The sequence below is a fragment of the Lepeophtheirus salmonis genome, chromosome 1 (genome assembly GCF_016086655.4).
Source record: "Lepeophtheirus salmonis chromosome 1, UVic_Lsal_1.4, whole genome shotgun sequence".
Classification (NCBI taxonomy): domain Eukaryota; kingdom Metazoa; phylum Arthropoda; class Copepoda; order Siphonostomatoida; family Caligidae; genus Lepeophtheirus; species Lepeophtheirus salmonis.
This window is the reverse complement of record NC_052131.2, coordinates 5,240,995-5,255,309: the sequence shown is the minus strand read 5'-3', so window position 1 is coordinate 5,255,309 and position 14,315 is coordinate 5,240,995. Positions and strand designations below refer to the sequence as shown.

The window sequence follows — 14,315 nt, the reverse complement described above, 5'->3', positions numbered from 1 at the left end:
TACAAGATTTTAGGTGTATATATTCCATCTGGAGAGAAAAATTTTTTTAATACAAATTTAGCAAAGTTTAAATGTAATCCTAAAAAGGAGAAGGTCATAATAGCCGGCGACTTCAATGTGGCAGAAAAATCAAAACGAGACTTCACATCAGAATCTGGATTCCCGAACATTTCAGAATTAAAGGTCTGGAAAAAAGAAAACAATTTAACGGATCTTGCAGATGTAACAAAAAACTATAGACCTACCTTTGTCAGAGACTATCGGGGAAAAACATCAAAAAGCAGGATAGATCACATCTACGTATCCGACAAGGTCATGTCAGATCAATTTAAACTGACAAGGCTAAGCTCAAACGGTTATCGGATCATTTCGTTCTCGAGGCCGTTATTGAAAAGAACATAAAAAATGATAAGCCTACTAGATGGAAACTAAATGAAAAGTTACTCGAAATTGCTGAGGTTGAGGAGGCAATCCACAATGCGATTGATGACATTCAGGAAGATATAAATTCTGGATGGACTGTGGAAGAAGCATTAAGTCTTTTTTACAAGACTGCTAAAAGAATCTTAATTTTTGCTGGTAAGACTGAGGCGAAGAGGAGAAGAGACCGAGAAAAAAATATAATAAAATTATTAGAAGAAAAGGAAGACTGTATATTATGTGAAGAATTAGAAACGTTAATAAATTATAAAATGCAAGGGGCACGTACTAGATCCCGTACTTTAAATGAAAATATAAATTCAAGAAATTTAAGTCTATTAAAAAACATGGAAAAAACAAATCGAGTTGATATACTCAGTGTCATTGAGACTGAACATACAAAAAAATGCACCACAGACCAGAAGATTAAATTTATTCAGAACTATTATCAACGCCTATATACTGCCAGGAAAGAGCTTAGGACTGGGAGAAAAATCGTAAAAGAAAATGATCTGTCTGAAAAAGAGCAGGGGGATCTGACAAAGAGATTTACTCCATCTGAGATCTGGGAATATATAACTAAAAAACTTAAGGTAAAAAAATCCCCAGGTATAAGCGGATTTACAGCTGAATTTTACAAGCATTTCCCACAATTAACTTTATACCTTGCTGAACTTTTCAACAATGCTTTTTATGGCTCAGGTCTCTCAAACGATCGAAAAAAGGGGTTGATAATTTTAATACCAAAAAAGGAAAAGACAAGACAGAGATTAAAAATTGGCGACCAATAACACTACTTGAAACTGAGTATAAAATTTATTCAGGCTGTATTACTGAGAGATTAAAACCGATTTTAAACAAAAAGCTTCCAAAAACTCAATTCGGGTTCCGCCCTGGTCATCAAATGGAAGATGTAACGATGTCATTAAAAACCATTGTTGGTTGTTCCGAGGCAAAAGGAGAAGATATTGCCTTGATTCTTCTGGACTTTGAAAAAGCGTTCGATACAGTTGAGCATTCCTTCATTATTGACGAACTAATGAGGATGAATTTCCCTCAAGTCTTTTGTGAGGCTGTGAAAAACTTGACGAATGAAGCGGAGTCAATCATTGATATTAGAAAGAGTCCGACAGTAAGGCTACAGCGGGGTGTGAGACAAGGGGATCCTGTGAGTCCAATGCTTTTTCTTTTAGCCGTTGCTCGCCTACAAAAAATGTTAGATGCCGAGATTAGAGGTGCAAATATTGGAGGGGAAAAAGTGACGAACCTGTTTTTTGCAGATGATGGAACTGTCATTCTTAGTGGTTGCAACATTGACTCCCAAGCGTCTAGGCTGGGGGAAGTGTTGGAAATATTCGGAGAAAGATCTGGTTTAAGGGTGAATGCATCTAAAACTCAGATGCTTACAAATATGACAACGATTCCTCAAAATCTATGTTCCTTTAATTTAGTGGAAGAAGCAACAATCCTGGGAAATACCATCTCTATCAAAAACGATAATGTAAAAACCTAAAGAAGATAGATAGCATTATTAGCAGATCCATTGATGAAATTTTAAAACATAGACTCACCCTTGTCGAGAGAATAAAATGTTGGAATCAAGTGGTAATTCCAAGAGTAAACCACATCCTTAGATGTACACCATATGATGAGACATTGTGCCATACTTGGAGGAAGAAAGGAATTGATTTCGTTCGGCTCCCAAAAACGGTTGGGACGAGCCGTTTGTTCACTCCCAAGATCCGTGGAGGCTTGGGAATGCTTGACCTAAGATTACAGTGGCAACTCCTTTTATTATCTTGGAGGAGGAGGGCCCCATATGTAGGGTTCCCGTGGAAGAGGGCGATGCTAGAAGCTCAAGGTAAAAAGTATCCGGATGGTTTACAGTGGTCGCCGATGAGAGAAATGAATAGCGTTCCGATTGAATCACGAAGAGCATACTGGCGGGCTATAGGCTTAGGGGCCCCAATCGAAGGAAATGAGCTGATTACCATTTATCTACCTGAAAAAGTGAAGAATAATTTGGGATTAGTCACAGTGGAAGATGTGTTAAGTGCAAGAGGGGTTCATCCTCTATTGGTCATGCTCAAGAATCAACTCCAGCAATACTCATTCTATCCAAAAAGGAAAAGAGACGGGGACCCCTTCAAAGTGGCCACATCGACTATCAGAGACAACATATGTAGGCAAGACCACACTGACAAATTTAGAGAGGCTGCGAGGGAAACCAAAGGAGTACAGGACTTCATCAAGCGTGTTTGGGATCCTATTCTTACACCAAAGCAAATGTACATGAAATATCGCATCTCGTCTCGGGTCTTTTTCACGGAAGGGCTCTTCAATGACGACCGGGCAACCTGCAAGGAATGTGGTAAAAAAAAAAGACAATATCGCATAACTTCAGGGATTGCAGCGCCCTGAAATATATAATACATGAAGTGAGCCAAGGTGTCGAGTCCAAATTGGGTAGGAAGCCATCAAACCACGAGCTTCTGTACGGCTTCGAAGGAACCAACAAGGGACTACGTTTGGCATCGAAGGTGATATGCAAGCTACAGACTCTTATCTCTTCGGCGCGGTTCAGAGGTGTCTGCCCTTCTCCAAAAATAGCGGAGGTGGCTCTCGACGAGTTTGAACTAACAATAATAAAGACGGACTTTTAATTCCTTTAATGCGACGAAAATGTGGTGTTTGGGATCGTTGTCTTTTGCTTTGTTTAAAAAAATCTATTGTTTTTAAATTATCATTAGTCCATCACTGTGTTCTTTGATTTCTTTTTTAATAATAGTAATATTGAGAGAGTTTGTTTATATATACATGCTACCTATTAGTGGATGATATTTCTATTTATCGATAGTATTTACTTGTAAAGCCGGTACTTTGGGGGGAGAGGAAAGAGAAAAAAAGATATGGCACTCGTGTTGTTGTTGTTGTTGTTTTTTGTTTTTTTTGTCTTTTTACCTTATAATAGGAAATATTCGTTTGGTGGGGCAAACTATATACTATAACTATATACTTGTAATAATTTTAATGTGTGAAATAAAGATATATGCATCGATGAGTAGTTCATGGAAAACCACTGTTAAAATGTTAATGAAGAAGTACCACATCTCTTCCAGAGTGGTGAGGAAAACGAATGTGACTCTTGCTAGAATATCTGCGTGTTTCCCCCACACAACTCTTCTTTGCCGATCTAAAGGGATAGGGAGACAGATCATATCTGTTTCTCCCACCAATCTGATAACAACGCCATCCCTTGCGAGCGTGATACCAAGAGAGAGAGGATATACACATTTAATAGAGGCAGTTGCAACTTCCTCTCTCCTAATATCAGACAAACTTAAGAAAGAGAATAAAAATGATACTCAGACAATGAGGTTTTTGGACATTCAGCTGTATAGTGAAATCCTATCAAGGAAACAAAAGATTGGTTCACTAACCAAAGCCGGACTCATAACCTCAGATTCGAAGATGACTTCAGCCTGCGCAGAATGGATAGCTGAACTTGGAGCAATGAAGAAAGAGTTCCCAAGAGCAAGAACTGAGCTCATATCTAGTCTCATAAGGGATGTGTCTCTCTCGTCATAGAACACCACCCAATGAATTAATATAATAAATTAGTGTGATAAAATAATAGAATTATAAATAAATTAAAATAAGAAATTAGTGTAATAAAGTAATAGAATTATAAAATAAATTAAATATACTTGAATGAAGTGTGTGTGATTAAATCAAACCAAAAATGTGTGTGATGAATATAGTAGTGTGAGCAGTATGTTAAATACTCAGACACACAAATGATGTACAAATAATTTAGTTCAAATTAAATAAAGTATTTAAGCACCAAACCTAGATTTAAACTAACACAATGTTGTAGGCCCAAACTAACATTCACAAATAAAGCAATCCCCCCCATGATCGTCTAGTAATGTGAAAAAAAAAAACAAAAAAAAAAAAAAAAAACACTTTACTTTATATATATACATATATCAAAAATAGTTAATTTATTTATATTAGGGTGGTGGAAGTGGTCGTTAAAAAATATCTTGGGTTTATATTGAAAACATATAAATAAGTATCATTCATTCTTAGCTACTTCATTGATTCATACTCATTCAAATTCAAATTAGAAAAATTAAAATTTGTAGTTTCTAATTCATTAATTTCCTATATCTATACTTTTCTATGTTACAGCATATTTAAAATCAAAGTTGATTCTAGGGAAAAAAAAGTTATTGGTATAAAAAGAGAGAGAGAGAGAGAAAAAAAAAGAAAAATAATTAGAAAGAGAAAGTGGTGATGGTAGATTGTAGTAAACTTACCTGATATTTTTTGTCTGTAAAGTGATAGATATCATCTTCATGTATTTTTATCAAGTTGGATACCACCTGGGCTGTTCTATTTGTCTCATTTTATTCTAGACTTCCACTCTGAGTCTCATGAATCAATCAACTATAGACAAGAAAGCATAAGGACTTTAGAGTAATCCCGGAATCTTTAGACGAACTTAAGTGAACTTTAAAAAAAGGGGATTCCACTATAATATAGTATATTTTATATTCGTATGAAGGAGTGTTCTGATAAATGTGCTTTGGTTTTCTAAGGATTTCTGTGTATTAAATAAAGAAAAACATCGTTATTACCTCTACTCTCTGTGCATTTTAAAATAGACTTAAGTAGGCATGTTAATGAATAAATCAAGCCTGAGTAAGGAAGGTGAGATCATTAAACTTATGTTTCACAAAATAACTATAATGGAACTGAAACTATTTATCAAACAACTACATATATTGATTGATCATATATTTTAACAATAAAAATTAATTTTTTTCTAAATATAAGACACCAACTATTTATTCAGATAATTTTGTTATTGGCCTTTTGGCAGTTGGATCGTTTTCTACTCCGGATTTCCTTTTCTCATGTACATTGCCGTTCACAGAAGATACAAAGATTTTGCCCATGTAATTAAAAGTTTTTTTGAATAAATTTAAAAAAGAATGACTTTCTTAACAAGATTTGGAAAGTAAATATTGTAAACTGTCCGATTCTTCAATTTCATTAGAGAAACACCTTATGAATAAATCCTGTGGATTTTGAAAATTAATTTTATAGAAGCAAAAGTAGTCAAAAATACAAGATATGATGGATAAATCAGCAAAGTAAAAAATAATGTTCTTCATTTCTTCTAAATCATAAAAATTTAAGAAATCATCATCTTCCCAGAAAGTGAGGCACGACATTAGGAGTGGCGTTTCTTGTTCAATTATTTGATTAACATTATTTATATCCATTAATTTGTCTTACATGAATTTTATTTCTTTTACTCCCATATTATTAAATCTTATGAGAGATTTTAATCGTATTTTTTTCCAACTCAAAGAATTGACAAATGGAAACATAGAAGTTGGCACCCTTTACCTGTTTGTACAATACAAACCTTCTTTCCTCAGGATCAGAGGTTATCTTACCGAGTAATATAATCCAGGTCACTAACATCAAATAAAAATGACAAAGGGCAATCCGTCCTTTAACAGTGTGTATTATGTAGTTAAATCATAGCATTGTTGGATATATTAAGTCATTTATGAATATTTTTCAATACATTCATTTTAATTAAGAGAAAATATATCATTATGTTAATTTAAATCAAAAAGAAATCAATTTATAGTAGAAATTTAATAATATTAAATGAAAATCAAATAATAAGATTGAATGTGAAAAATAAAAACATCATATTATTTGTATGCACTGATCAAATTGTTCCAAATATATATATTTATTTTCTAATTTTACTATGGAAAAGTTTCAAGCCAATCTATTGTTTTATTCGGATACATAACCTCTTTTATCATTAAATTTTCAAAATTAAAGATTGCAATCTTTTTTATTTCTGAGAAATCAATAACTCATGTTGTTGAATTTTCTTACAAAGATCGAGAACTCATGGAAACTTTTCAAGATAGTGTTAATAGGGGTAGTCTTAAAAGGACTTCAGATTTATTAAATTAAACTACGTTACATGTTAGTCAACTTTACAATATGATATTCTCAGCGACCAAAACTCGACAAATCCAAGATGAGGCTTTACAAAGCTATTTGTCAATTTATTAAAAGCGGGATCTTCCTATTGGATTTAAGTGAAGAAATCAAAATCATTTTCCTAATTATACTACTCAAGTTGTATTAGAATATTTTAACATATCTAGCAAAAATATCATACAGGAGGCCAATAGTAGTATACACTTGGTTGAAAAAGGTCAAATTCTTATGGTGCGAGTTCCAGAAAAACTACTAAGTTATCTGCTAAATCTTAAATTTTCATATTGTTTCGTTTAACAAAGGATTTACCCTATAAAAGGTGTTTTATTCAGATCTTAAAATAATAATACATTTTCATTATATATATAGGTCTAAATCAAATAAATGCAGGTTAAAACATAAATAATTAACTTTTAATTTTGAACGTCTGTATCCTTGCCATTAACGAGTAATTTATAAATTATACACATAACGGGTGGCCTAACTAGCGGTTGCATTTTGAACTACCACATTTTTTATGTCTGACAGCTGTAGTAACATTCTCATTTTGTCTAATATTTTGTAAAAGGTCTCCGGTTTACGAAATGGTTAAGTTTACGGTCAAAGAAAATTGGCAAATACTGAAGACTTACTTCCAAAATGGAGAGTCTTCAAACGAAACTGCAAGAAAATAACGTCGGTCGAAATAAAGCGCCTTGCAGGCAGATTGTGGATTAATTTGTGGAGCGTGTGCGCGAAACTTGTTCGTTAATAGATAAAACAACGCGTTCCCGTGTTCGTCGAGTGCGCTCAATCGAAAACATTGCTGCTGTTGCTGCAAGCAAAAAAACGAGAAAATGAGCAAGGAACTGCCGTTACGGTCAATGGTGAGCGCTATCGGGCCATGTTGGAAGATTTTTTGTTCCCCCAAATGGAAAAGGAAGACATCGAGGACATTTGGTTCCAACAGGATGGTGCTACGTGCCACACACAGCCTACGTTACACTGGACCTTTTGGGCACTGTCTTCGAAAATCGCATCATATGCCGAAACGGCAACGTCAACTGGCCACCTGGTAGCTAAAATTTGACTCCGTTGGACTATTTTTTGTGGGGAATTGTGAAGGATAAATGTTACACCAACCATGCAGAGACGATTGACGATTTGAATCACGAAATTGGAGTCGCCATTGCAGCTATTGAAGCTCACATAATCCAAAATGTAATGAAAATTAGGTTGACCGAATGGGCTACTGTAAGGCCAGCGACGGCAGCCATATGAATAAAGTGGTGTTTTATTATTAACCGGAATGTTGTGGCTATCAAATAAAAATAAATTATTGAAAAATATCCATTCGTCTTTCTTTTATAGCAATATTAAAAAAAAAAGTTTCGTGGGCCACTCTTTACAATACATCAAGGGCACAGAACGACTCTTAGTAATGAAATAGTTTTCTTCGAGTAGGAAACGAAGCAGAGTTGACTTTCAAGAAATAATTCTAAGAAAGAGCAGTGGATGTAGGATGAGAACTCTATCTGTTCCTCACTTGGTCTTTCACTCGATTATTATGTCGTTTTATGTGAAACTCCTTAGAGTTAGTTCTTATATGTAGAAGTACTCCATGATACCCTAGAAGATCTGGAAGAATTTATGTATAGAGCCAATGATTAACAAGATCAGAAGTCACTATCACAGACCTTGACATGAAGAGGCACTTGCACAATCAAGGATCCTTCCATTAAAGGAGACAAGATCGACTGAGTGAAACACTTGTTCAAGGAATCTCGTCTTAAGGGTCGAGATCCCTTGAACATCCCATGACATTGAAGAGGGTATCAGAATGCATATGAATTGATATTCTGGGAACCGGAAGAATGGACGGATGCAGATCCATATATCGGATTTCTACGTAGGAAAATCCATCCAAAGGACTGAAATGTCTTTCCATCTCCAAACTTCTCTCACCTCCCTCCTTCTGCTGACTGCTGAGTAATGGAATTCAAAATCGTACCTACTAGGGTCTATAGGTTTTGTGAGTAGTCAAAAAGAAGTTGTAAGTCCCCCTTTATCTAGTCCCAGATAAAGGATTCTAGGCAAGAAAGGTAAGATTTAGTAGTTCTCAATTCTGATTAATTTAAAATTAGAAGTTGCTGCATGTTCCTCCAGACACGTAGACAGTTTGAACAGGCTGTATCCCCCCTAGTGAAAAGAAAATGATAAAGGAGACTGCGTCACAACAATAACATGAATCATGATATTATAATTTATAGGTCGGTGTTAAGAACATAGTCTTCCTTGTTTTTAGATTAAATTGTTTAATTTTCCTTTAACTGCTCTTTCGCTAGAGTCCTTTAGTCCGAGCCAAAATACTTAGTCTCTAAGTATGGACGTCTCGAGGCACCTGGACAACAGACAAGTAAACGTACGCTCCGAGGGCTGGCTTAGAAGTAGTTAACGAATTAGTTCTTTGTTTAATAGAAATATATGGATACGGTTTTTCAATACAGTTGTTATGATTTGAAATGTATACATATTTATTCATAATATGACAAATAATAAGAATTCAAGACTAAATAAGCTGTAATATATCACCAATATAATATACATTATTTTTTTCAAAAATAGATGCGCACACCAGAAAAATTAATATTCATAACTTCAACATTATCAGATTGAAGTTTTGCAACCTTTCTAGATTTGAGGTGGTTTTCAGATGATTTTTTTCTGCCTTCCTGTCGGATGTTATCATGGAAAGTAACTAAGTCTTTTGCCAGTTATTTTCCAGTCACGTTGAAGAGGTTTTCTGAAATCTTGCCAAGAATGCTTCCCCATTTGTGAACTTATGGTGTAATTATAATTTAACTCCTACAAAGTTGAGGAGAATTCTGAAGTATTCTTGCCTTTGGAAGCAGTTATAAATATGTTTAAAATTGTGTACATGGTCCACGATGAGATGAACTTTTCTATTGATGTTGTGTGTGTGAGTAATTGAAGTCTGGATCAAACAACCACAAACAAAATTAGTGAAGAGCTTCCTGTTGACTGGGTGGTTATCAACTAATATGGCCAAAACGATAAATCCGATTTAATAGTGTTTTCATAATTCGAGTATATTTGCTGTAGAGGAATTCAGCTTTTAATTTGGCAACCAGTATAAGTGCTACGATATCCATGTAGTTTCATCTAACAGATTTGATTATAAAGGACCGTTTTTGTCATCTTTTTGTTCTCGCAGCCAAGAACTTATCTCTCACAAATTCGAATCTTTCAGCCATGTAGACCTCATCGATTATAAGATTGACATTCTTTAACTATAGATGACGGTAGTCTAGTCTCTATGGTAACTGCAGTAGACAGAGTTCTAAGATACTAGGGACATGGAACTGTAAGGTAATTCGACTTGCAGATTTGATTGTAGAGGGACGTACTAACATTTTGCCACAGAGGACAAACAGAGAGAAGAGAAGGTAAAAATCTCCTTCTGTTGGATTTCTTGAAGAGTAATGTCATCTGTGCAATGATGAAAGACAGTTTTGAAGAATGAATTGGCTCCAAGTCTGGGATACAAGTAGTTTGTTCAATAAACCCATGATTATTTCATAAGTACTTTCATTATTCAAGAACTCTTTTGATCCTAAATACGCAGCAATGTTAATAACTTCTGTTACTGATTTGATGACATTAACCTTTGGGGTAAGACTGAACTTATTGCTTAGCGTATATGAGGCCCATGAGGTAAGACTGAGCTATTGCTTAGCGTATATGAGGCCCATGAGGTAAGACAGTGGGAAACTAAACTATTACATAGCGGATGATGCCCATGAAAAAATTCAAAAGGTAAAGTCTTCTTGGATTTCGAGGCTAGCCTCAATATCAAGGCCCCTAGCTTCAGTTTCTTCCAGCTTAACAAGGGCCAATTTGGATGCTTTAATGACTAAAAATCCCGACACTAATGTTTCAAGTAACCACTTATCATACAGCTCGGTAATGAGTAGCGTATTTTCTTCTCCAAACATTTTGAGCTCCAAGGCTTCCTGACACTCGTTTTTAAGCTCGAGTCGTAGGCCAATAGCAAATGCTCGGGTGGGTCTAGGAAGAGGCAGGGGAAAATAAAGGTAGAACAGAAGGTTTGGTCACACTTAAGGCACAGCATCCTTTTTCAGTTTCCTGAAAAGTTAAGTAATTAAATTAAGTACATATGTCAATCCTTGAACTAGTTTTATATTTTTATTTAATGAACTTTCCCTTTTACAGAAGAGTTTTTGAGCTTGTGCCGCTGAGAGCCCTACCTTGTTTCCTGTTGCCGATTAAGTTGACGATTGCTGCCCTGTCTTTGATCTAGGGAATGGGTAATATAATCCGATTTTGTGAAATGGAGGCTGCACACTCCTGGATTCTTAGTAATTGTCTATATTTTGAATTCCCTTTGAGATCCACTTTCTGTCTTGGAACAGTCCTCTCCCATTTGGATTCAAGTTCCAGATTAGGAAGAGCATTGAAACCAGGAGAACTATTGTATAGTATCTTAGGATTCTTGGTGGTACTGTAAAAACCTTTACGGTACCCAAGGGCACAATACTTCGAACCCATCACCTTAAACTTAACAGTCACGATCGGAATCCTGAAGGTATAAGTATAGTTTCTTTCACTTTTGAAAATAAATACTAATCAATTTGAAAAATAAGCCGTGTGCTGGAGTCGGCGCGCTTTTTTATTAATCTGCATGTAGTCCAGATAGCTGGAGATGTCCTTGTTCTATGTATCTTGGTCCCAGCTTTTGATTGCTTAAGGACGTTGTTCGCAGGATTTCATGTCAGCTATTGCCGGGAGTTGTAAATTAATCCAATTTATTATTATTAGGAAAGAAAACATGAAGTGATCATAAAATACACTATACTTTTATTATGCTACAATAAGTTTATGTATGACGTACTTATGAGTTATTTAATATAAATTACCTTTTCAGATTTTAACAGGTAAAATGTATTTGTACAACTAACTACACTACTAATTATGCTATTATTATATAAAGCAAAATTATTACTAATTTTCAGCGATGAAATGAAAATGGCACGAACACAATACTGTCTAACATAATATTTATATTATTAATCAATTAATCATCATTCAACCCTTTGATCCTCTCTCTATCTTTATTTATTCTCTAATTTTGTACTATCTAACAGTAAGTATTCAATTTTTTTTTAAATCTAACCATAAAATATGATTGATTCTATTTTAGCTAAACATATCAAGAATTATGATACACAACTCATTAAATAGCAAAAACAACTGCTTAAATGGTCACAACAACGGGGGGTAGTACCTTTGGATGGTTCGCAAATAGTTATCTGAGACTAGTTTCCTCACTTAAAGACTTGGGTATGATCATTAGGTTTTCCAATATTACATAGTGAATAAATATTACTTTTTTATCACTTAAGGCTTAGCTATGGTTGATAGGCTCCAAGAAATGGTGTTCAGAAAACTCATAAAAAGGCAAAAACAACTGCTTAAATGCTCACAACAACGGGGGTAGTTACATTGGGTGTAGCATTATAATTAGCAATTGTGTATATCCTTCATGATAATAGTATGTTGTTATACAAGCATAAATAACGGGGAAAAAATCTTTTGATGCTCTTAATAAAGAGTAATATCGCCGGAAATTACTACATAATTAGCTATTACTCTAAATCTTTAAGATGGATTTATTTGTAACATTTTTTTTATAAGTATATTTATTTTCTAATTTTATGATTTTGACATTTACTTTATTACTAATAGTTAGTTAGATTTCCTCGGTAGAGATATATCTATCCTGTGCACAATTGCATATAGCAACTTTCACATGAAGAAGAAGGGTGATTATCTTTTTGATTAAACTCCACGTCTCGCTTGTGTTTTGCAACCTAAAGTTATGACATATTTAACTGGATTCCGGTGTCAGAACAAGAAAATATTATTTGGATCAATCTATTATTTCAATATTCTGTATATATAATTTATTGTTATTAGTTATATGATTCCAATTGTTTAATTTTGTATATTTAACATAAATGTATGATGGTATATTTTTTATTATGTAGATTATATTTAATTAAAGCCTTCTTTTTTAAACTTGAAACTTCAAATATATTTCGAAATACTCTACTTTGTCGTTTCATTAGCTATTATTCTGAGAATAAGGTTCATAATGAATTACAATTTCATGGAGTGTGACGTTATAAAATCTACTGTAACGGATAAGAAACGTTTAAGTCAATTATACGTAGTATGTCTTCATTAAACATTTTGCTAATAAATACTTTCGTTATACCCTCAAAAATCATAATAAAACAGGCAGATGATAATCACATAAGTATTTTAAAGAATGATACCATATGTCTTTTCCCCCCTTCTCCTTGCACGCGTTTTTGTCTACAATATTATCAACTTTAGTTATGAGTAGTCTTCCTATAATGATGGGTTTGATGTTGTCAAACTAACAATATAGTTCGTCTTAAATTTACAGAATAGAATATACATTTATAAAGTTATTTATTGGGAAATTATATATTAATAATATACAACAATCTCTCTTCCTTCATGTGTAAATAAATAAATAGTTTAATTTAAAGATATATTCTAAACGGTACTCTTTTAATTGAGTTGGAATCGATATTTACTTTGAACTCTTGATCCAGCGACAGATACAATTGCACCACTGTCATATGTAGCCAGGGCCGTACGTCAGTATTGCGCTTTGTCCGCTTCAGCGGACCACAAAAAAAAAAACCTTACTCAACCGTCCACCAATCATATAGGTATGTAAATATAGATGAGAAAAGTTGACGGAATCTAATGAAAACAATCGAGGAAACTTCTTGGAGCTTTTGTCCCTGCGTTCACACGACAATCATATTCTCAAAGATAAACTGGAGGCCGAAGTCAAAAAATTTGGTTCAGCTGGGGCAGGTTTTGCCAAATGGAATTCACCTGACATCCAAAATGAGCTGATAGAGATTATAGCATCCAAAGTGACGGAAAATATAATTGAAGATGTCAAGACTTGTGCCGGCGATGATGACTACTGGTTCTCTGTGATTGTTGATGAGACATCAGATATGTCAAACACGGAGCAGTTCAATCTGTCACTGGGATATCTGACGAGTGAAGGCATCAAGAAAGAGAGCTTCCTCAAGTTTGTAAAAGTTACCCAGATTGACGGCAAATATTTGTTTGAGAAGATTCACGAGGCTGTCAAGGATCTTGGCCTTGACCCAGCCCGCACTGTCTCCCTGGCCGCGGACGGTGCCTCCAACATATCCGGCATCAAGAAGGGTGTTGCCGCCAGGTGGAAGGAAGCAGCCCCACTGTGTGCCTACATCCACTGCTACGCCCATGTCCTCAATCTTGTAGTCAATGATCTTCTCTCAGATATAAGCCTGTTGAGAAATACAATGGGGACAGTACACACTTTATACAACTTCATTGAAGGGTCACCAAAGAGGTCAGCAATCTACAAGTCGGTGAAGATAACAAGTAAAGATGAGGAGCATCCCAAGGTAATGACCCTGAAGAACCAGTCTGCTACCGGCTGGAGTCTCCGCTACGATGCTGTACACGCTGTATCTCTAGGGATGGTCAGAATCATGAAGACCCTTATAATAATGAGAAAAGATAAAGATACATTGTCGAGTTCAACAGCAACTTCTCTGCTCAACAGCATCTTTAGTCACAAATTTGTTTTTGGCATTCAACTGTTGAAGACACTCCTCAGACACACATCTAGCTTGTCAAATGAACTTCAAGGCAGAAAGGTTGACCTAACAAAGGCCTGGAAACACGTCAACCTAGTGATTAGGACTCTTGAAGATCTTAAGAATGAGAAA

At 34.8% G+C, this 14,315-nt stretch overlaps 2 long non-coding RNA genes across 2 annotated transcripts; one reads left to right on the top strand and one right to left on the bottom strand.

The window, feature by feature from the left end:
- On the bottom strand, positions 1 to 3,297 carry LOC121114928 (uncharacterized). The gene is made up of 5 exons (XR_005863373.2): positions 2,854 to 3,297; positions 1,992 to 2,777; positions 1,688 to 1,929; positions 246 to 1,624; positions 1 to 185 (listed from the first exon to the last, which is right to left on the bottom strand). It is a non-coding gene; the product is annotated as an uncharacterized lncRNA (long non-coding RNA).
- A 7,325-nt stretch (positions 3,298 to 10,622) lies between these two features.
- On the top strand, positions 10,623 to 12,594 carry LOC139907308 (uncharacterized). Its single transcript, XR_011783819.1, has 3 exons — positions 10,623 to 11,626; positions 11,684 to 11,823; positions 11,886 to 12,594. It is a non-coding gene; the product is annotated as an uncharacterized lncRNA (long non-coding RNA).
- The last annotated feature ends 1,721 nt before the right edge of the window (positions 12,595 to 14,315 follow it).